Source organism: Hypanus sabinus, chromosome 10 (genome assembly GCF_030144855.1).
Source record: "Hypanus sabinus isolate sHypSab1 chromosome 10, sHypSab1.hap1, whole genome shotgun sequence".
In the NCBI taxonomy this organism is placed as follows: domain Eukaryota; kingdom Metazoa; phylum Chordata; class Chondrichthyes; order Myliobatiformes; family Dasyatidae; genus Hypanus; species Hypanus sabinus.
The window spans coordinates 80,344,923-80,367,332 of record NC_082715.1 but is presented as its reverse complement, the minus strand read 5'-3'; the positions used below and the strand labels follow the sequence as shown (position 1 = coordinate 80,367,332).

Below are 22,410 nucleotides of genomic sequence, written 5' to 3'. Positions count from 1 at the left end.
TTCTTTTGCAAGGTAATCAATCTTGTAGTGTAGGAAGCACTGCAGTCAATTTGTTACAGCAAGCGATTTGATAATAGCCAGCTCTTTGGAGGTGTTAGAGATAAATATAGCCACAGACACTGGCAAGAACTTCTCTGCTGGTCTTCAAATTGCTCAGTGGGTTCACTTTACTGTCTCATCTCAAGGGTGTCACGTCCAGCAGTTCTTCAGTTTTAAACTGAAAACATTGGCCTGAATTATTGTCTCCAGAGTGAGTCCCCTGACTTCCCACCTCCGTCAGAGAGTTACTGAGTGCAGGCAGGGGCCCCATTGTGACCTCTATCAATTCCAATGCCCATCAAATGGTTCAACCTGTTGCTTATAAGACCATAAAGCATAGAAGCAGAATTAGGCCATTTGGCCCATCCAGTCTGTTCCACCATTTGATCATGGCTGGTGTAATTTTCCCTCTCAATTCCTCCTCCTGTCTTCTCCCTGTAACATTTGACACCCTTACTAATCAAGAGCCTATCAACCCCCACTTTAAATATACCCAATGACTCAGACTCCACAACCGTCTGTGACAACAAATTCACAGATTCACTACCCTCTGGCTAAAGAGATTCCTCCTCAACTCTGTTCTAAAGTGATGTCCTTCTATTCTGAAGCTGTGACCCTTGGTCCTAGACTCTCCACTCAATCTAGACCTTTCAATACTTAATAGATCTCAATGAGATCTCTTCTTCATTCATCTGAACTCCAGTGAGTACAGGCCCAGGGCCATCAAACACTCCCCATACATTAACAGGAGAAAATCTGGAGATGCTGGAAATCCAAGCTTGCATTAACCCTTTCAATCACAGGATCGTTCTTTTGAACCTCCTCTGGACCCTCTTCAATATCAGCCCATCCTTTCTTAGACAAGGGGCCCAAAACTTCTCAGAATACTCCAAATGCATTCTGGTCAGTGTCCTATTAATCCTTAGCATTACATCCTTGCTTTTATTTTCCAGTCCTCTGGGAATAACATGGCAATTCTACTTGGAGCCTGTATGACCTCGGGTGTTTGGGATCTGATGCAAAGATGTAAGTCCGAACTCTGAGATTGCTTATTGCCAGTCTTGGAACATCTGCTCTTGGACGGTTTAGGCTGCTGAGTGAGGGGAATGAGCAAGGGAGCTCCTCCTCCTGCAATGAAGTGTACTTAACTGCTTCCTGGTGCTTCCAAGATTGTTTTCAAACTTTTAAAGATTTTTTTAAAGTTTGTATTTTAAATGTCAATTGCTTTAAAGTGTTACAATAATATTTTTGAGTATTAGAGACATTCTATAAAACTGTGGTGTGATCTCCTCAAATCCCATACTAAGTCAACAACGTTTCAATGTCTTGCACTCCAATCTTTCTGTAGCAGAACCCAACATATCACTTAACTTCCGAGTTACTTGGAGTTGCATTGAAGCTTGTGTTTTGTGCTGGGTGTTCAGATTTTGTTGGACGTCCGCGCTGGTAAACCGGTAAATTGGTTTATTAATGCCACGTGTAGCCAGGTGCAGTGTAAAGGTGTGTTTTGCATGTTATTTGCACAGATCATTTAATTACAACACTGCACGGAGACAGTGCAAGGGAAAGCAATAATGGTGGTACATTTACAGAGAAAATGCAGAAAAGAAGGTCCAAGACCATAACGAGTCAGATTGCAAGGCCAGGAGCCCATCTTATCGTAGAAGGGAGCCATTCAATAATCTGATTGATTGGAAGCTATTGAACAGAAGCTGGATAGAAGTTATTCTTGAGCGTGCTTTCAGGGTTTTCTATCTTTTGCCTGACAGGAAGGGTGGGGAAAGAACAGAGTGTCTCCAGGGTGGGTGGGGTTTTTAGAAACATAGAAAACCTACAGCACAACACAGGCCCTTCGGCCCACAGAGCTGTGCCAGACATGTCCCTACCTTAGAAATTACCTACAGTTACCCATAGCCCTCTATTTTTCTAAGCTCCATGTACCTGTCCAGGAGTCTCTTAAAAGACCCTATTGTTTCCGCCTCCACCACCATCACAGGCAGCCCATTCCACGCACACACCACTCTCTGCGTAAAAAACCTACCCCTGACATCTCCTCTGCACCTTAAACCTGTGCCCTGTCGCACTAGCCATTTCAGCTCTGGGAGAAAGGAGCACACGATCAATGCCTCTCATCGTCTTTTGATTACTTTGTCGTCTTTGTTGAGGTATGAGAAGTGTAGGTGGAGACCATGGAGGGGAGGCTGGAGTTTGTGATGTGCTGGGCTGTTTCCACAACTCTCTGTACTGTTTCTCCTGGTCACAGGTAGTGCAGTTGCCATTCCAGGGTACGATGCTCCTGGATAAGACATTTTTTATGGTGCATCAGCAAAACTTGTTTGGGCTTAAAGGGGACATGGCAAATTTCCTTAGCCTCAACAGGCCTGCTGACACAGTCCATGCGGGTGGTGACGGTCCGAGGGGGTGGTGACGGTCTGTGATGGTGGTGACGGTCTGTGATGGTGGTGACGGTCTGAGGGGGTGGTGATGGTCTGTGATGGTGGTGATGGTCCGAGGGGTGGTGACGGTCCGAGGGGGTGGTGACGGTCTGTGATGGTGGTGACGGTCCGAGGGGGTGGTGACGGTCCGTGATGGTGGTGACGGTCCGTGATGGTGGTGACGGTCCGTGGGGGTGGTGACGGTCTGTGATGGTGGAGACGGTCCGAGGGGGTGGTGACAGTCCGTGGGGGTGGTGACGGTCCGAGGGGGTGGTGATGGTCCGAGGGGTGGTGACGGTCCGAGGGGGTGGTGACGGTCCGTGATGGTGGTGACGGTCCGTGGGGGTGGTGACGGTCCGTGGGGGTGGAGACGGTCCGTGGGGGTGGAGACGGTCCGAGGGGGTGGAGACGGTCCGTGGGGGTGGTGACGGTCTGAGGGGGTGGAGACGGTCCGTGGGGGTGGTGACGGTCTGTGATGGTGGTGACGGTCTGTGATGGTGGTGACGGTCTGAGGGGGTGGTGATGGTCTGTGATGGTGGTGATGGTCCGAGGGGTGGTGACGGTCCGAGGGGGTGGTGACGGTCTGTGATGGTGGTGACGGTCCGAGGGGGTGGTGACGGTCCGTGATGGTGGTGACGGTCCGTGATGGTGGTGACGGTCCGTGGGGGTGGTGACGGTCTGTGATGGTGGAGACGGTCCGAGGGGGTGGTGACGGTCCGTGGGGGTGGTGACGGTCCGAGGGGGTGGTGACGGTCCGAGGGGTGGTGACGGTCCGAGGGGGTGGTGACGGTCCGTGATGGTGGTGACGGTCCGAGGGGGTGGTGACGGTCCGTGATGGTGGTGACGGTCCGTGGGGGTGGTGACGGTCCGTGGGGGTGGAGACGGTCCGTGGGGGTGGAGACGGTCCGAGGGGGTGGAGACGGTCCGTGGGGGTGGTGACGGTCTGAGGGGGTGGAGACGGTCCGTGGGGGTGGTGACGGTCCGTGGGGGTGGTGACGGTCCGAGGGGGTGGAGACGGTCCGTGATGGTGGTGACGGTCCGTGATGGTGGTGACGGTCCGAGGGGGTGGTGACGGTCCGAGGGGGTGGAGATGGTCCATGGGGGTGGTGACGGTCCGAGGGGGTGGTGACGGTCCGTGGGGGTGGTGACGGTCCGTGGGGGTGGAGATGGTCCGTGGGGGTGGAGACGGTCCGTGATGGTGGTGATGGTCCGAGGGGGTGGAGACGGTCCGTGGGGGTGGTGACGGTCCGTGGGGGTGGAGATGGTCCGTGGGGGTGGAGACGGTCCGTGGGGGTGGAGTCGGTCCGAGGGGGTGGTGACGGTCCGTGGGGGTGGTGACGGTCCGAGGGGGTGGTGACGGTCCGTGGGGGTGGTGACGGTCCGAGGGGGTGGTGACGGTCCGAGGGGGTGGTGATGGTCTGTGATGGTGGTGACGGTCCGAGGGGGTGGTGACGGTCCGTGGGGGTGGTGACGGTCCGAGGGGGTGGTGACGGTCCGTGGGGGTGGAGATGGTCTGTGGGGGTGGTGACGGTCTGAGGGGGTGGTGATGGTCTGTGATGGTGGTGATGGTCTGTGATGGTGGTGACGGTCTGTGATGGTGGTGACGGTCCGAGGGGGTGGTGACGGTCTGAGGGGGTGGTGATGGTCTGTGATGGTGGTGACGGTCCGTGGGGGTGGAGACGGTCCGTGGGGGTGGTGATGGTCTGAGGGGGTGGTGACGGTCCGTGGGGGTGGTGACGGTCCGTGGGGGTGGTGACGGTCTGAGGGGGTGGTGACGGTCCGTGGGGGTGGTGACGGTCTGAGGGGGTGGTGACGGTCCGTAGGGGTGGAGATGGTCCGTGTGGGTGGAGACGGTCCGAGGGGGTGGTGACGGTCCGTGGGGGTGGTGACGGTCCGAGGGGATGGTGACGGTCCGTGTGGGTGGAGATGGTCCGTGTGGGTGGAGACGGTCCGAGGGGGTGGTGACGATCCGTGGGGGTGGAGATGGTCCGAGGGGGTGGTGACGGTCCGAGGGGGTGGAGACGGTCCGTGGGGGTGGTGACGGTCCGTGGGGGTGGAGACGGTCTGAGGGGGTGGAGATGGTCCGTGGGGGTGGTGACGGTCCGAGGGGGTGGTGACGGTCCGTGATGGTGGTGACGGTCCGAGGGGGTGGTGACGGTCCGTGGGGGTAGTGACGGTCCGAGGGGGTGGTGACGGTCCGTGATGGTGGTGACGGTCCGTGGGGGTGGTGACGGTCCGAGGGGGTGGTGACGGTCCGTGGGGGTGGTGACGGTCCGTGATGGTGGTGACGGTCCGAGGGGGTGGTGACGGTCCGTGGGGGTGGTGTCGGTCCGAGGGGGTGGTGACGGTCCGTGGGGGTGGTGACGGTCCGAGGGGGTGGTGACGGTCCGTGTGGGTGGAGACGGTCCGAGGGGGTGGTGACGGTCCGTGGGGGTGGAGACGGTCCGAGGGGGTGGTGACGGTCCGTGGGGGTGGTGACGGTCCGAGGGGGTGGTGACGGTCCGTGGGGGTGGAGACGGTCCGAGGGGGTGGTGACGGTCCGTGGGGGTGGTGACGGTCCGTGGGGGTGGTGATGGTCTGTGATGGTGGTGACGGTCCGAGGGGGTGGTGACGGTCTGAGGGGGTGGAGACGGTCCGAGGGGGTGGTGATGGTCTGTGATGGTGGTGACGGTCTGAGGGGGTGGAGATGGTCCGTGTGGGTGGAGACGGTCCGTGGGGGTGGTGATGGTCCGTGGGGGTGGAGACGGTCCGTGGGGGTGGAGACGGTCCGAGGGGGTGGTGACGGTCCGAGGGGGTGGTGACGGTCCGTGGGGGTGGAGACGGTCCGAGGGGGTGGTGACGGTCCGTGGGGGTGGTGACGGTCCGAGGGGGTGGTGATGGTCTGTGATGGTGGTGACGGTCCGAGGGGGTGGTGACGGTCCGTGGGGGTGGTGACGGTCCGAGGGGGTGGTGACGGTCCGTGGGGGTGGAGACGGTCCGTGGGGGTGGAGACGGTCCGAGGGGGTGGAGACGGTCCGTGGGGGTGGTGACGGTCCGAGGGGGTGGTGACGGTCCGTGGGGGTGGAGACGGTCCGTGGGGGTGGAGACGGTCCGAGGGGGTGGTGACGGTCCGTGGGGGTGGAGACGGTCCGAGGGGGTGGTGACGGTCCGAGGGGGTGGTGACGGTCCGAGGGGGTGGTGACGGTCTGTGATGGTGGTGATGGTCTGTGATGGTGGTGACGGTCCGAGGGGCTGGAGACGGTCCGAGGGGGTGGAGATGGTCCGAGGGGGTGGTGACGGTCCGAGGGGGTGGAGACGGTCCGAGGGGGTGGTGAAGGTCCGTGATGGTGGTGACGGTCCGAGGGGGTGGTGACGGTCCGAGGGGGTGGTGACATATTCACTTAGGTTACCAGTTCACCATCCAGGTTAACATTTGTCACCTGCTTGAGAATGGGAGGGAGGAGCTTTGCCGCTGTTGTGTTGTGCCGTTCTGATGAAAATTGTGGGCACGCTATGCTGGCGCCAGAATGTGTGGCGACACTTGTGGACTGCCCCCAGCTCGCCCTCAGGTGTATTTCACTGGATGTACACGTGATAAACTTGAATCTATAATCTCGAATATTGTTTGTCCATCCTTCCTACTGAATAAGTAGCCCCATTTGCCCTCCATCTGCCACCTTCTTTCCCATGCACCTAGCCTGGAAGTGACGGGAGCAGAAAAGCATCGCCCACTCTCCCACCTCCAGGCTGTTCCCGTTCCCACTCATCAATAACATAATGCCTGGCTCACTGATACATGTCCCACCAGGCTCAAGGACGCCTTCTACTCAACTTTAACAATCCCCTAGTATGACAAGATGGACTCAACCTGACGATCTATCCCATTAGATAAAGATTCGCTTTATTGGTCACAGGTACAGAGAAACATCGAAACAGACAGTGAAATGAGTCATTTGCTCCAACAGCCAGCAGAGTCCGAGGGAAGCTCGGTTTTCCTGCCACGCGCTTGGAATGTGGGAAGATACCACAGCACCTGGAGTCACAGGGAGAAGGTACAACCTCTCACACAGGCGGAGGGACACTTTACTCTGGAAATGAGCCCCGTCCTCACAGCCGGTGCTCTAACCACAACCCTACTCTCACTGCTTGCACCTTATCGTCTGCCTGCCTGTATGCACTCTCTCTGTGACTGTAACACTTTATTCTGCACTCTGTTACTGTTCTTCTCTCCATACTCCTGTGATGAACTGATCTGTATGAACGACATGTAAAACAAATGTTTTTCATTGCACCTCCTGTGCATATGACAATAATTAACCAATTTACCAATTTAAACAGCTCTGATTCATCTGTGGAGAAATACTGACCTGAAAATGAGCCAATTATTCCTACTCAAAATCTACAGATGCTGGAAATCCAAGTAACACACATGCAAAAAGCTGGAGGGACTCAGCAGGCCAGGAAAAAAGCACAGTCGACATTTTGGGCTGAAACCTTTCGGCAGGACAGGAGAAAAAATGCTGAGGAGTAGATTTGAAAGGTGGGTCGAGAGAAGAGAGAAACACAAGGGGATGGGTGAAACTTGGAGGGGGAGGGATGAAGTGAAGAGCTGGGAAGTTGATTGGTGAAAGAGACAGAAGGCCATGGAAGAAAGAAAAAGGGGAGAGGAGCACCAGAAGGAGGTGATGGACAGGCAAGGAGGTAACATGAGAGAGGGACAAGGGGGTGGGAAATGGTGAAGGGACGGAGGTGGAGTCATTACCGGAAGTTTGAGAAATCGATGTTCATGCCATCAGGTTGGAGGCTGCCCAAACAGGTGTTGTTCCTCCAATCTAAGTGTGGCCTCATCACGACAGTGGAGAAGGCCATGGATGGACATATCGGAATGGGAATAGAAAGTGGACCTAAAGTGGGTGGTACTGGGAGATCCCACTTGTTCTGGCAGATGGAGTGTAGATGCTTGGCGAAGCGGTCTCCCAATCTACGTTGGGTCTCATCAATACACAGGCCACACCGGGAGCACCAGATACAGTAAATGACCCCAACAGAGTCACAGGTGAAATGTCACCTCACCTGGAAGGACCAATTGGAGCCCTGAATGGTGGTGAGGGAGGAGGTGCAGGGGCAGGTGTAGCACTTGTTCCACTTGCAAGAATAAGTGCCAGGAGGGAGGTCAGTGAGGAGGGCCGAATGGACTTAGGGAGTCACATAGGGAGCAATCCCTGTGGAAAGCAGGAAGTAGGGTTGGGGGAAGATGTGTTTCGTGGTGGGATCCAGTTGCAGCTGGTGGAAGTTTCTGAGAAGTATGTGCTGGACGCGAAGGCTGAGAGGGTGGTAGGTGAGGACAAGAGAAACCCTGGCGGGAGGATGGGGTAAGAGTAGAAGTGTGTGAAATGGAAGATTTGCGGTTGAGGGCAGCGTTGATGGTGGAGGATGGTGATGGGGGAATGAGCAGTAGAAGATGGGGAAGAATGGGGCAATTTTACACTTCCTTTGTAAAAGGAGGACACCTCCTTCATTCCAGACTGAGAAGCCTCATCCTGAGAGCAGATGCAGTGGAGATGGATGAATTGAGAGAAGGGGATGGCGTTTTTACAAGTATGGGTGGGACGAGGTATAGTCCAGGTAGCTGTGAGAGTCTGTTGGTTTATAATATATATCAGTGGATAAGCTGTCTCTGAAGATAGGGACAGTGAGATTGAGAAAGGGGGAGGAAGGTGTCAGAAATGGACCAGGTGAATTTGAGGGCAGGGTGGAAGTTAGAGGCAAAGTGGATGAAATCGACGAGCTCAGCACGGGTGCAGGAAGCAGCACCAACGCAGTTGCCAATGTAGTGTATGCAAAGTGTGGGACAGTCATTAGCGTAGGCTTGGACATAGACTGTTCCATGTAGCCGACAACCAGAGCTGGGACCCATGCGAGTGTCCATGGCTACACCTTTTGCATGAAGGAGGTGGGAGGACCCAAAAGAGAAATTATTAAGAGTGAGATCAAGTTCTGCCAGACGAAGGAGATTGGTGGTGGAGGGGAACTGGTCGGGTCTGGTGTCCAGAAAGAAACAGAGAGCTTTGAGGCCTTGCTGGTTGGAGATAGAAGTGTACAGGGACTGGACATCCATTGTGAAAATAAGATGATGGGGACCAGGGAACTTTAAATCATTGAAAAGATCCAGAGCATGTGAAGTGTCACAGATGTAGGTGGGAGGGGACTGAACCAGGGGGGATAAAACAGAGTCAAGGTATGCAGATATGAGTTTAGTGGGGCAATTACTCTTACTTATCAGCCCTCCATCCATCTTATTCTCTCTCCCTACACTATGGTTCTATAACTTTGGTGGAATGCCCTTTGAAGATTCATTCAGGCTACAGCCAACCATTGTACAGTACCTACCCTTCCAGTTATCATTATATCCCCTATCAAAATCAAAGTCAATTTGTAATTTTTTAAAGTGTCTTGTTACCACATTCTTTGTAATGGATCCCAGTCACATCCTGACAAGTGATAGCAAATTAATTAGTTTGTAGTTGCCTATCTTCTAGGATGGGAAGAATGGGGCAATGGGCAGTAGAGGAAAATGGGAAGAGTGGGGGAATGAGCAGTAGAAGATGGGGAAGAATGGGGCAATGGGCAGTAGAGGAATATGGGGAACAATGGGGCAATGGGCAGTAGAGGAAGATGGGAAGAGTGGGGGAATGAGCAGTAGAAGATGGGGAAGAATGGGGCAATTGGCAGTAGAGGAATATGGGGAACAATGGGGCAATGGGCAGTAGAGGAAGATGGGAAGAATGGGGGAATGAGCAGTGGAGGAAGATGGTGAAGAATGGGGGAATGAGCAGTAGAAGATGGTGAAGAATGGGGAAATGAGCAGTAGAAGATGGGGAAGAATAGGGCAATGGGCAGTGGAAGAAGATGGGGAAGAATAGGGCAATGGGCAGTGGAGGAAGATGGGGAAGAATGGGGGAATGAGCAGTAGAAGATGGGAAGAATGGGGCAATAGGCAGTAGAGGAAGATGGGGAAGAATGGGGCAATGGGCAGTAGAGGAAGATGGAGAAGAATGGGGCAATGGGCAGTAGAGGAAGATGGAGAAGAATGGGGCAGTGGGCAGTAGAAGATGGGGAAGAATGGGGGAATGAGCAGTAGAAGATGGGGAAGAATGGGGCAATGGGCAGATGGGGAAGAATGGGGCAATGGGCAATTGAGAAAGATGGGGAAGAATGGGGCAATGAGCAGTAGAAGATGGTGAAGAATGGGGAAATGAGCAGTAGAAGATGGGGAAGAATAGGGCAATGGGCAGTGGAAGAAGATGGGGAAGAATAGGGCAATGGGCAGTGGAGGAAGATGGGGAAGAATGGGGGAATGAGCAGTAGAAGATGGGAAGAATGGGGCAATAGGCAGTAGAGGAAGATGGGGAAGAATGGGGCAATGGGCAGTAGAGGAAGATGGAGAAGAATGGGGCAATGGGCAGTAGAGGAAGATGGAGAAGAATGGGGCAATGGGCAGTAGAAGATGGGAAGAATGGGGCAATGGGCAGTAGAAGATGGGGAAGAATGGGGGAATGAGCAGTAGAAGATGGGGAAGAATGGGGCAATGGGCAGTTGAGGAAGATGGGGAAGAATGAGGCAATGGGCAGATGGGGAAGAATGGGGCAATGGGCAATTGAGAAAGATGGGGAAGAATGGGGCAATGGGCAGTTGAGGAAAATGGGGAAGAATGGGGCAATGGGTAGAGGAATATGGGGAACAATGGGGGAATGGGCAGTAGAGGAAGATGGGGAAGAATGGGGAATGAGCAGTAGAAGATGGGAAGAATGGGGCAATGAGCAGTAGATGGGGAAGAATGGGGCAATGAGCAGTAGATGGGGAAGAATGGGGGAATGAGCAGTAGAGGATGGGAAGAATGGGGCAATGGGCAGTAGGATTTAGCAGGACCAGCATTACACGAATGGGCTGAAAGGACACTTCTCGTTCTATGGGATCTGATGATTCTCAGCATACACACACATGACTGAAGAATCCCATGGTTGTATTTATAGATTTAATTGAAGGAATAAATGCTAAGTTAATGTATTTTGATTTAAATTATAAATTCAAACCGTGAACACATTATTTAGTGCAGTGGGACACTCCAACCACTAATTAGATGTGATAGATTTCTCTAACACTTGGTGTGGTTTATTTTTAAATGGATTTCAAACTACTCAGTTCAAGCTATATCTGAAGGTAAGGCTCTCTGCTGGTGTTGGAATAGTCTAAGGTAAACCCTGTTGGAATTAGAATTGGTTTATTATTGTCGTATGCAGCAAATTGCAGTGAAAAGCTGGTCTTGCATACTGTTCAGACAGATTAGATCATTACATTGTGCATTGAGGTAGCTCGTGTGCTGAGAGTGGGTCTAGAATTAGTGGTATTTTCTTGGTGTGAGATGAGGGGACTCCAGATCTCCAGCCTCCCGGATAACCACATCAGCATGAAGGGCACCGAACTGCAGCTTCTCAGAGACCGGGTTAAGGAACTGGAACTGCAGCTCGAGGACCTTCGGCTCACAGTGAAGAACAAGAAGGTGATAGGAGCTACGGGGAGGTTGTCACCCCTAAGTTGCAGGAAGCAGGTACCTGGGTGACTGTCAGGAGAGAGAAGGGAATAGGCAGCCAGTGCAGGGTACCCCTGTGGCGCAGGGGTACAAGACAGAAGTTTCAGTGGATGTGATAAAGAAACCCATATGGTATGTTGCCTCCCGGTTGCCAAGGCAGGGATGTCTTGGATTGGGTCCACAGCATGCTAAAAGGGGGAGAGCGAACAGCCAGAAATTGTGATACATATTGGTACCAATGACTGAGTTAGGAACTGGGAGGAGGTCCTGAGAGATAATATATGGAATGATGTAGAAAGCTGAATAGCAGGACCTCCAGGGTAGTAATCTCTGGATTGCTGCCTGTGCCACGTGCCTGGGAGGGCAAGAATAGAATGATCTGGAAGATGAATGCATGGCTGAGGAACTGGTGCAGCGGGAGAGGGTTAATTGGGATCTCTTCCGGGGAAAGTATGAGCTGTACAAAAGGACGGGTTACATCTGAACTCGAGGGGGACCTTGTGGGCAGGTTTGCGAGAGCTGTGGGGGAGGGGTTGGAAACCGGAGAGAAGAGCTGGGGATGGTTATATAGCTAGGTGCAGTGTGAAGGGCAGGCAGATGATAAGGCAGTCAATGGGATGAGTTAAAGTAGGCAAAATTGAAAAGGGCAATGAATACAGGACTGGAGATGTTATATTTGAATGCATGCCGTCTACAGAATAAGGTAGATGGACTTGTGGCACAGTTAGAGATTGGCAGGTGTGACGTTGTGGGCATCAGTGAGCCGTGGCTGAAAGAAGATCATAGTTGGGAGCTGAACATCCAAGGATACACCTTGTATCGAAAGGACAGGCAGGTATGTATAGGGATGGCCTTTCTCTGTTGGTAAAAAATGAAATTAAATGCTTAGAAAGCGGTGATATTGGGTTGAAAGATGTAGAATCCTTGTGGGTAGAGTTAAGACCCTGATGGGAGTTATGTACAGGTCTCTGAACTGTAGCCAGGATGTGGGCTACAAATTGCAATGGGAGATGGAAAAGGGCTAATGTTATAAAAGTTTCAATATACAGACATTTTGGGAAAATCAGGTCCATGCAGAGGGAGTTCATGGAGCACCTACAAGAAGACTTTCTGGAGCAGCTCGTGGTTGGACCCTTTAAGGGAAAAACTATTCTGCATTGGGTGTTGTGCAATGAACTAGATTTGATTGGGGTGCTTAAAGGAACCCTGGCCTCCCTCGATGCTGCCCGGCCTGCTGAGTTCCTCCAGTATTTTGAGTGTGTTGCTCGGATTTCCAGCATCGGGAGAATCCCTTGTGTTTGTCGTACAATGCAAAGAGAGAAAACACAGTAACTGACATAAATAAATACATGCACTATCTTGTAAATTTATGCATTTCTGAACCTAGGTGTCTGTGATGCTGCTGCAAACAAGTTTTCAACGAGTTGACTTGTTTCCTAGGACGGTGGGGGGGGGGCACTATTTAAAACTAATTTAACACGGAGGGATTAAATTAACTTTTCTGCATCTCTGTGAGTTTTCCGGCCACTCTCTACTGTTACTGCCGCTGCAGCCCGCCCCTCGCTACCCTCCCCGCGTCTTCTCCTCCCACCTCGCATTCACTCGCAGACACACAAAGTCCTCGCAGCGCCGGGGATCTGCGCCGAGGTGATAATCTGGACGGTTCCCCGGGGACAGAGCGCTGCACTGCCGAGGGCGACTTCCACTCGCATCGTTCCTTCAAGTTCAGTATTCCCCTTAATCCGGCCTCGCCTGTGAGAGAGACTGAGACCTCAAGTATCTGTCACTCGCCTCGGTTATTCCTCCTTGAAACTACTTGCTGGTAAGTTATTGGTCAGATAAATAGTACTTTAATAGTGCACCTGATGTTACTGTGTGTGTGTGTGTGTGAGAGAGAGAGATATTTGTACCCCTGCGGTGTGAGAGTTTCTCTGCACGAAGGGTCTCGGTCCGAAATGTTTATTCCCCTCCATAGACGCTGCCTGACCCTCTGAGTTCCCCCATCATTTTGTATATGAATTTCAGTGTCTGTGCACCGGTTCAGTTAAACAAAATGTTAATCATTTTTGCTTCCTGCTGCACATTGCATTAATTGAGAAATACACAGATCCGAACAAAAAAAAAATCCCGTAGGTCGGAGGAACCAGTACCGACAGGAATAAATTTGCCTGTAGCCAACAATTTTATTGAGAGTCTGGGAATTATTGAACTTGACTGCCGAGTTAATCGTGGGGAAATGCGCCACACCCTGGCCGTGAGCAGTACTGCAGCATCTGGGCGACGTTCCGACGACAGCAATTTTATTTTGATCATTTTATTACATTCGATTGTAGTTAACTCTGGAAACGACAATAGACATAACTTAAAACTGTAACCGTAGGAATGAAAATTATATCTTGAAAGAATAATATTCACTTGAAATTTTTTTTTGGCTGTGTTGAAGCAAATCTTAGCAGAATCAAGATTTTGTAAGAACCAAACGTTGTTAGCTGCTTGCAACAATTTAAAGAAACACTCTCCAAAAGTTTTGAAAGGCCTCTCAAAGTTATGCAGGCGAAATAGGGGAGGGTGGGCGGAGATCAGCAATCGAAAGAAGCGATTAAATCACGGGATGAGTGAATGGGCGTTGTCACCTTCATTATACTGAATGACAATACTAAATTATTTATATCTCAGGCTCAATGTAAACTTTCTCATGTGGTTTCCCCCAACCACTACTGTCCCGACCCATTGTGGCCCGAATATCTTTTGTTCTGGGTTCAGCAGGGCCCCGGGAGACATCCCTTAAAACCATCCACGCCCCGATTTCCCTCAGCTGCCTTCGTCCTTCGACAATCATACTGTACCTCTTGTGGGATCTGGCCCATAATCCTGTCAGTCACATTCCCCTGCTTATTTCCATAATCTTTTTTAAAATGGAAGGAGCCAGTTTGGCCCACTGCGTCTGTGCTGGCCCGCAGGGCAATTATTTATTTTTATTTAGAGCTGTGTTGCTTGTCCGACAGTGACTTAACCTGTGCCGGAGGAGTTGAAAGGGGAAAAAGCCATTGCACAGGGGCAATTCCATTTCTCGGCCTCAGGAACCTTGATCCAGTGGTACAAAACATCGTCACCATTGGAGATTGGCGGCAGAACAGCCGTGACCGTGATGTGCCTTTCATCCCTTCACTCTCCAGGAGGCCTTCTTGGCTGTTGGATCTCATCCACCCAGTCCGCTTGCCGGGGTATCTCACCGGGGCTGCAGGTTGCAGTTATCTGGAGCCACGAGTGAGAGCTGGGTGGCAGGGGGTTCAAAGGTGGACGAACTGCCCCTGGGCAGAGCAATGACAAGCCAGCCACCAGAGGTGTTACCCCTCCCTGCACACCACGTACACCCCTATTTGGAGATACAGCTAGTAACAGGCCCTTACGGCTCAATGAGCCTGCGCTACCCAGTTACAGCCATGTAACCTGATAGGAGGAAACTCGGGATCCAGGGGAGACGTACAGACTCCTTAGAGAGAGTAGTGGGAACTGAACCGGAGTCACTGGCATGGTAACAGTATTACCTTAACTGCTACACTACGCTTGCTGCCCCAGGTATATTTGGATGGTAATCTATTCCCCCCGCCGCCCGACATCCCCACCAGCACTCGCCACCCCAGGACTCTCCCACACATATCCACATATTCATTAGACATATCCATGATCGAGGTGCAGGAACAGAATGTGATGTCTGAGCTTGTGGACAAATGGGTGGGTGTGGACAACACAAAGAGGCTTCAGAGTTTGACAACAAACCTGCAGGCAGGTGGGTCCACAACAGGTGCCGTGTAACATAAATTAATATGAAATTATCCACTGGTCAGAAGCGAAAGGAGTTGGGTTATTTCAATGGTATTAGGTTGGGAAGTGTTGATGAACTAGGAGAACTGGATTGATTGGGTGTGGAGATGATGTAGGGGAATCTAGGACCAGAGAGCACTGCCTCAGGATAAAGGGATGCCCCTTTAGAAAACACAAGAATTACATTAGCCAGAATTCTGCAAATGGTTCTCGACTTCCTCTTCGGGACACCACAGTCAGTGTGGATAGGAAACAACACCTCCCCTCGCTGACGGTCAGTGTGGATAGGAAACAACATCTACCCTCGCTGACGGTCAGTGTGGATAGGAAACAACATCTCCCCTCGCTGACGGTCAGTGTGGATAGGAAACAACACCTCCCCTCGCTGACGGTCAGTGTGGATAGGAAATAACACCTCCCCTCGCTGACGGTCAGTGTGGATATGAAATAACACCTCCCCTCGCTGACGGTCAGTGTGGATAGGAAACAACACCTCCCCTCGCTGACGGTCAGTGTGGATAGGAAACAACATCTCCCCTCGCTGACGGTCAGTGTCGATAGGAAACAACACCTCCCCTCGTTGACGGTCAGTGTCGACAGGAAACAACACCTCCCCTCGCTGACGGTCAGTGTGGATAGGAAACAACACCTCCCCTCGCTGACGGTCAGTGTGGATAGGAAACAACACCTCCCCTCACTGACGGTCAGTGTGGATAGGAAACAACACCTCCCCTCGCTGACGGTCATTGTCGATAGGAAACAACACCTCCCCTCGCTGACGGTCAGTGTGGATAGGAAACAACACCTCCCCTCGCTGACGGTCAGTGTGGATAGGAAACAACACCTCCCCTCGCTGACGGTCAGTGTCGATAGGAAACAACATCTCCCCTCGCTGACGGTCAGTGTGGATAGGAAACAACACCTCCCCTCGCTGACGGTCAGTGTGGATAGGAAACAACATCTCCCCTCGCTGACGGTCAGTGTGGATAGGAAATAACACCTCCCCTCGCTGACGGTCAGTGTGGATATGAAATAACACCTCCCCTCGCTGACGGTCAGTGTGGATATGAAATAACACCTCCCCTCGCTGACGGTCAGTGTGGATAGGAAACAACACCTCCCCTCGCTGACGGTCAGTGTGGATAGGAAACAACATCTCCCCTCGCTGACGGTCAGTGTCGATAGGAAACAACACCTCCCCTCGTTGACGGTCAGTGTCGACAGGAAACAACACCTCCCCTCGCTGACGGTCAGTGTGGATAGGAAACAACACCTCCCCTCGCTGACGGTCAGTGTGGATAGGAAACAACACCTCCCCTCACTGACGGTCAGTGTGGATAGGAAACAACATCTCCCCTCGCTGACGGTCAGTGTGGATAGGAAACAACACCTCCCCTCGCTGACGGTCATTGTCGATAGGAAACAACACCTCCCCTCGCTGACGGTCAGTGTGGATAGGAAACAACACCTCCCCTCGCTGACGGTCAGTGTGGATAGGAAACAACACCTACCCTCGCTGACGGTCAGTGTAGATAGGAAACAACATCTCCCCTCGCTGACGGTCAGTGTGGATAGGAAACAACACCTCCCCTCTCTGACGGTCAGTGTGGATAGGAAACAACATCTCCCCTCGCTGACGGTCAGTGTGGATAGGAAACAACACCTCCCCTCGCTGACGGTCATTGTCGATAGGAAACAACACCTCCCCTCGCTGACGGTCAGTGTGGATAGGAAACAACACCTCCCCTCGCTGACGGTCAGTGTGGATAGGAAACAACACCTCCCCTCGCTGACGGTCAGTGTAGATAGGAAACAACATCTCCCCTCGCTGACGGTCAGTGTGGATAGGAAACAACACCTCCCCTCGCTGACGGTCAGTGTGGATAGGAAACAACACCTCCCCTCGCTGACGGTCAGTGTGGATAGGAAACAACACCTCCCCTCGCTGACGGTCAGTGTGGATAGGAAACAACACCTCCCCTCGCTGACGATCAGTGTGGATAGGAAACAACACCTCCCCTCGCTGACGGTCAGTGTGGATAGGAAATAACATCTCCCCTCGCTGACGGTCAGTGTCGATAGGAAACAACACCTCCCCTCGTTGACGGTCAGTGTCGATAGGAAACAACACCTCCCCTCGCTGACGGTCAGTGTGGATAGGAAACAACATCTCCCCTCGCTGACGGTCAGTGTGGATAGGAAACAACACCTCCCCTCGCTGACGGTCATTGTCGATAGGAAACAACACCTCCCCTCGCTGACGGTCAGTGTGGATAGGAAACAACACCTCCCCTCGCTGACGGTCAGTGTGGATAGGAAACAACACCTCCCCTCGCTGACGGTCAGTGTGGATAGGAAACAACATCTCCCCTCGCTGACGGTCAGTGTCGATAGGAAACAACACCTCCCCTCGTTGACGGTCAGTGTCGATAGGAAACAACACCTCCCCTCGCTGACGGTCAGTGTCGATAGGAAACAACACCTCCCCTCGTTGACGGTCAGTGTCGATAGGAAACAACACCTCTCCTCGCTGACGGTCAGTGTGGATAGGAAACAACACCTCCCCTCACTGACGGTCAGTGTGGATAGGAAACAACACCTCCCCTCGCTGACGGTCATTGTGGATAGGAAACAACACCTCCCCTCGCTGACGGTCATTGTCGATAGGAAACAACACCTCCCCTCGCTGACGGTCAGTGTGGATATGAAATAACACCTCCCCTCGCTGACGGTCAGTGTCGATAGGAAACAACACCTCCCCTCGCTGACGGTCATTGTGGATATGAAACAACACCTCCCCTCGCTGACAGTCAGTGTGGATAGGAAATAACACCTCCCCTCACTGACGGTCAGTGTGGATATGAAATAACACCTCCCCTCACTGACGGTCAGTGTGGATATGAAATAACACCTCCCCTCGCTGACGGTCAGTGTGGATAGGAAATAACACCTCCCCTCGCTGACGGTCAGTGTGGATAGGAAACAACACCTCCCCTCGCTGACGGTCAGTGTGGATAGGAAACAACACCTCCCCTCGCTGACGGTCAGTGTGGATAGGAAACAACATCTCCCCTCGCTGACGGTCAGTGTCGATAGGAAACAACACCTCCCCTCGTTGACGGTCAGTGTCGATAGGAAACAACACCTCCCCTCGCTGACGGTCAGTGTGGATAGGAAACAACATCTCCCCTCGCTGACGGTCAGTGTGGATAGGAAACAACACCTCCCCTCGCTGACGGTCATTGTCGATAGGAAACAACACCTCCCCTCGCTGACGGTCAGTGTGGATAGGAAACAACACCTCCCCTCGCTGACGGTCAGTGTGGATAGGAAACAACATTTCCCCTCGCTGACGGTCAGTGTCGATAGGAAACAACACCTCCCCTCGTTGACGGTCAGTGTCGATAGGAAACAACACCTCCCCTCGCTGACGGTCAGTGTGGATAGGAAACAACACCTCCCCTCGCTGACGGTCAGTGTGGATAGGAAACAACACCTCCCCTCACTGACGGTCAGTGTGGATAGGAAACAACACCTCCCCTCGCTGACGGTCAGTGTCGATAGGAAACAACACCTCCCCTCGTTGACGGTCAGTGTCGATAGGAAACAACACCTCCCCTCGCTGACGGTCAGTGTGGATAGGAAACAACACCTCCCCTCACTGACGGTCAGTGTGGATAGGAAATAACACCTCCCCTCACTGACGGTCATTGTGGATAGGAAACAACACCTCCCCTCGCTGACGGTCATTGTCGATAGGAAACAACACCTCCCCTCGCTGACGGTCAGTGTGGATATGAAATAACACCTCCCCTCGCTGACGGTCAGTGTCGATAGGAAACAACACCTCCCCTCGCTGACGGTCATTGTGGATATGAAACAACACCTCCCCTCGCTGACGGTCAGTGTGGATAGGAAATAACACCTCCCCTCACTGACGGTCAGTGTGGATATGAAATAACACCTCCCCTCACTGACGGTCAGTGTGGATATGAAATAACATCTCCCCTCGCTGACGGTCATTGTCGATAGGAAACAACACCTCCCCTCGCTGACGGTCATTGTGGATAGGAAATAACACCTCCCCTCGCTGACGGTCAGTGTGGATATGAAACAACATCTCCCCTCGCTGACGGTCAGTGTCGATAGGAAACAACACCTCCCCTCGTTGACGGTCAGTGTCGATAGGAAACAACACCTCCCCTCGCTGACGGTCAGTGTGGATAGGAAACAACACCTCCCCTCGCTGACGGTCAGTGTGGATAGGAAACAACACCTCCCCTCCCTGACAGTCAGTGTGGATAGGAAACAACACCTCCCCTCGCTGACGGTCAGTGTCGATAGGAAACAACACCTCCCCTCGTTGACGGTCAGTGTCGATAGGAAACAACACCTCCCCTCGCTGACGGTCAGTGTGGATAGGAACAACACCTCCCCTCACTGACGGTCAGTGTGGATAGGAAACAACACCTCCCCTCGTTGACGGTCAGTGTCGATAGGAAACAACACCTCCCCTCGCTGACGGTCATTGTGGATAGGAAACAACACCTCCCCTCGCTGACGGTCATTGTCGATAGGAAACAACACCTCCCCTCGCTGACGGTCAGTGTGGATATGAAACAACACCTCCCCTCGCTGACGGTCAGTGTGGATAGGAAATAACACCTCCCCTCACTGACGGTCAGTGTGGATATGAAATAACACCTCCCCTCGCTGACGGTCAGTGTGGATATGAAATAACACCTCCCCTCGCTGACGGTCAGTGTCGATAGGAAACAACACCTCCCCTCGCTGACGGTCATTGTGGATATGAAACAACACCTCCCCTCGCTGACGGTCAGTGTGGATAGGAAATAACACCTCCCCTCACTGACGGTCAGTGTGGATATGAAATAACACCTCCCCTCGCTGACGGTCAGTGTGGATATGAAATAACATCTCCCCTCGCTGACGGTCATTGTCGATAGGAAACAACACCTCCCCTCGCTGACGGCCATTGTGGATAGGAAATAACACCTCCCCTCGCTGACGGTCAGTGTGGATATGAAACAACATCTCCCCTCGCTGACGGTCAGTGTCGATAGGAAACAACACCTCCCCTCGCTGACGGTCAGTGTGGATAGGAAACAACACCTCCCCTCGCTGACGGTCAGTGTGGATAGGAAAAAACACATCCCCTCACTGATGGACAGTGTGGATAGGAAACAACACCTCCCCTCGCTGACGGTCAGTGTCGATAGGAAACAACACCTCCCCTCGTTGACGGTCAGTGTCGATAGGAAACAACACCTCCCCTCGCTGACGGTCAGTGTGGATAGGAAACAACACCTCCCCTCACTGACGGTCAGTGTGGATAGGAAACAACACCTCCCCTCGTTGACGGTCAGTGTCGATAGGAAACAACACCTCCCCTCGCTGACGGTCATTGTGGATAGGAAACAACACCTCCCCTCGCTGACGGTCATTGTCGATAGGAAACAACACCTCCCCTCGCTGACGGTCAGTGTGGATATGAAATAACACCTCCCCTCGCTGACGGTCAGTGTCGATAGGAAACAACACCTCCCCTCGCTGACGGTCATTGTGGATATGAAACAACACCTCCCCTCGCTGACGGTCAGTGTGGATAGGAAATAACACCTCCCCTCACTGACGGTCAGTGTGGATATGAAATAACACCTCCCCTCGCTGACGGTCAGTGTGGATATGAAATAACATCTCCCCTCGCTGACGGTCATTGTCGATAGGAAACAACACCTCCCCTCGCTGACGGTCATTGTGGATAGGAAATAACACCTCCCCTCGCTGACGGTCAGTGTGGATATGAAACAACACCTCCCCGCGCTGACGGTCAGTGTGGATAGGAAATAACACCTCCCCTCGCTGACGGTCAGTGTGGATAGGAAATAACACCTCCTCTCGCTGACGGTCAGTGTGGATATGAAATAACACCTCCCCTCGCTGACGGTCATTGTGGATAGGAAATAACACCTCCCCTCGCTGACGGTCAGTGTGGATAGGAAACAACACCTCCCCTCGCTGACGGTCATTGTGGATAGGAAATAACACCTCCCCTCGCTGACGGTCATTGTGGATAGGAAATAACACCTCCCCTCGCTGACGGTCAGTGTGGATATGAAATAACACCTCCCCTCGCTGATGGTCAGTGTGGATAGGAAATAACACCTCCTCTCGCTGACGGTCATTGTGGATAGGAAATAACATCTCCCCTCGCTGACGGTCAGTGTGGATATGAAACAACACCTCCCCTCGCTGACGGTCAGTGTGGATATGAAACAACACCTCCCCTCGCTGACGGTCAGTGTCGATAGGAAATAACATCTCCCCTCGCTGACGGTCAGTGTGGATATGAAACAACACCTCCCCTCGCTGACGGTCAGTGTGGATATGAAACAACACCTCCCCTCACTGACGGTCATTGTCGATAGGAAATAACACCTCCCCTCGCTGACGGTCAGTGTCGATAGGAAATAACACCTCCCCTCGCTGACGGTCAGTGTGGGTAGGAAATAACATCTCCCCTCGCTGACGGTCAGTGTGGATAGGAAATAACATCTCCCCTCGCTGACGGTCAGTGTGGATAGGAAATAACACCTCCCCTCGCTGACGGTCAGTGTGGATAGGAAATAACATCTCCCCTCGCTGACGGTCAGTGTGGATAGGAAATAACATCTCCCCTCGCTGACGGTCAGTGTGGATAGGAAACAACACCTCCCCTCGCTTACGGTCATTGTGGATAGGAAATAACACCTCCCCTCGCTGACGGTCATTGTGGATAGGAAATAACACCTCCCCTCACTGACGGTCAGTGTGGATAGGAAATAACACCTCCCCTCGCTGACGGTCAGTGTGGATAGGAAATAACACCTCCCCTCGCTGACGGTCAGTGTGGATAGGAAACAACACCTCCCCTCGCTGACGGTCAGTGTGGATATGAAATAACACCTCCCCTCGCTGACGGTCAGTGTGGATAGGAAATAACATCTCCCCTCGCTGACGGTCAGTGTGGATAGGAAACAACACCTCCCCTCGCTGACGGTCAGTGTGGATAGGAAACAACACCTCCCCTCGCTGATGGTCAGTGTAGATATGAAATAACACCTCCCCTCGCTGACGGTCAGTGTGGATAGGAAACAACACCTCCCCTCGCTGACGGTCAGTATGGATAGGAAATAACACCTCCCCTCGCTGACGGTCATTGTGGATAGGAAATAACACCTCCCCTCGCTGACGGTCAGTGTCGATAGGAAATAACACCTCCCCTCGCTGACGGTCAGTGTGGATAGGAAACAACACCTCCCCTCGCTGACGGTCAGTGTCGATAGGAAATAACATCTCCCCTCGCTGACGGTCAGTGTGGATAGGAAATAACACCTCCCCTCACTGACGGTCAGTGTGGATATGAAATAACACCTCCCCTCGCTGACGGTCAGTGTGGATATGAAATAACACCTCCCCTCGCTGACGGTCAGTGTCGATAGGAAACAACACCTCCCCTCGCTGACGGTCATTGTGGATATG

General features: G+C 52.7%; 1 protein-coding gene across 4 annotated transcripts in view; it reads left to right on the top strand.

The window, feature by feature from the left end:
* The first annotated feature begins 12,640 nt into the window (after nt 1–12,640).
* vit (vitrin) overlaps nt 12,641–22,410 on the top strand; it is a 163,073-nt gene continuing 153,303 nt past the window's right edge. For all 4 annotated transcript variants that reach the window (XR_009514377.1, XM_059982195.1, XM_059982194.1 and 1 more), the window contains exon 1: nt 12,641–12,865. The gene's annotated coding sequence lies outside the window, so the exon portion shown is untranslated. The remainder of the gene's footprint in view (nt 12,866–22,410) is intronic.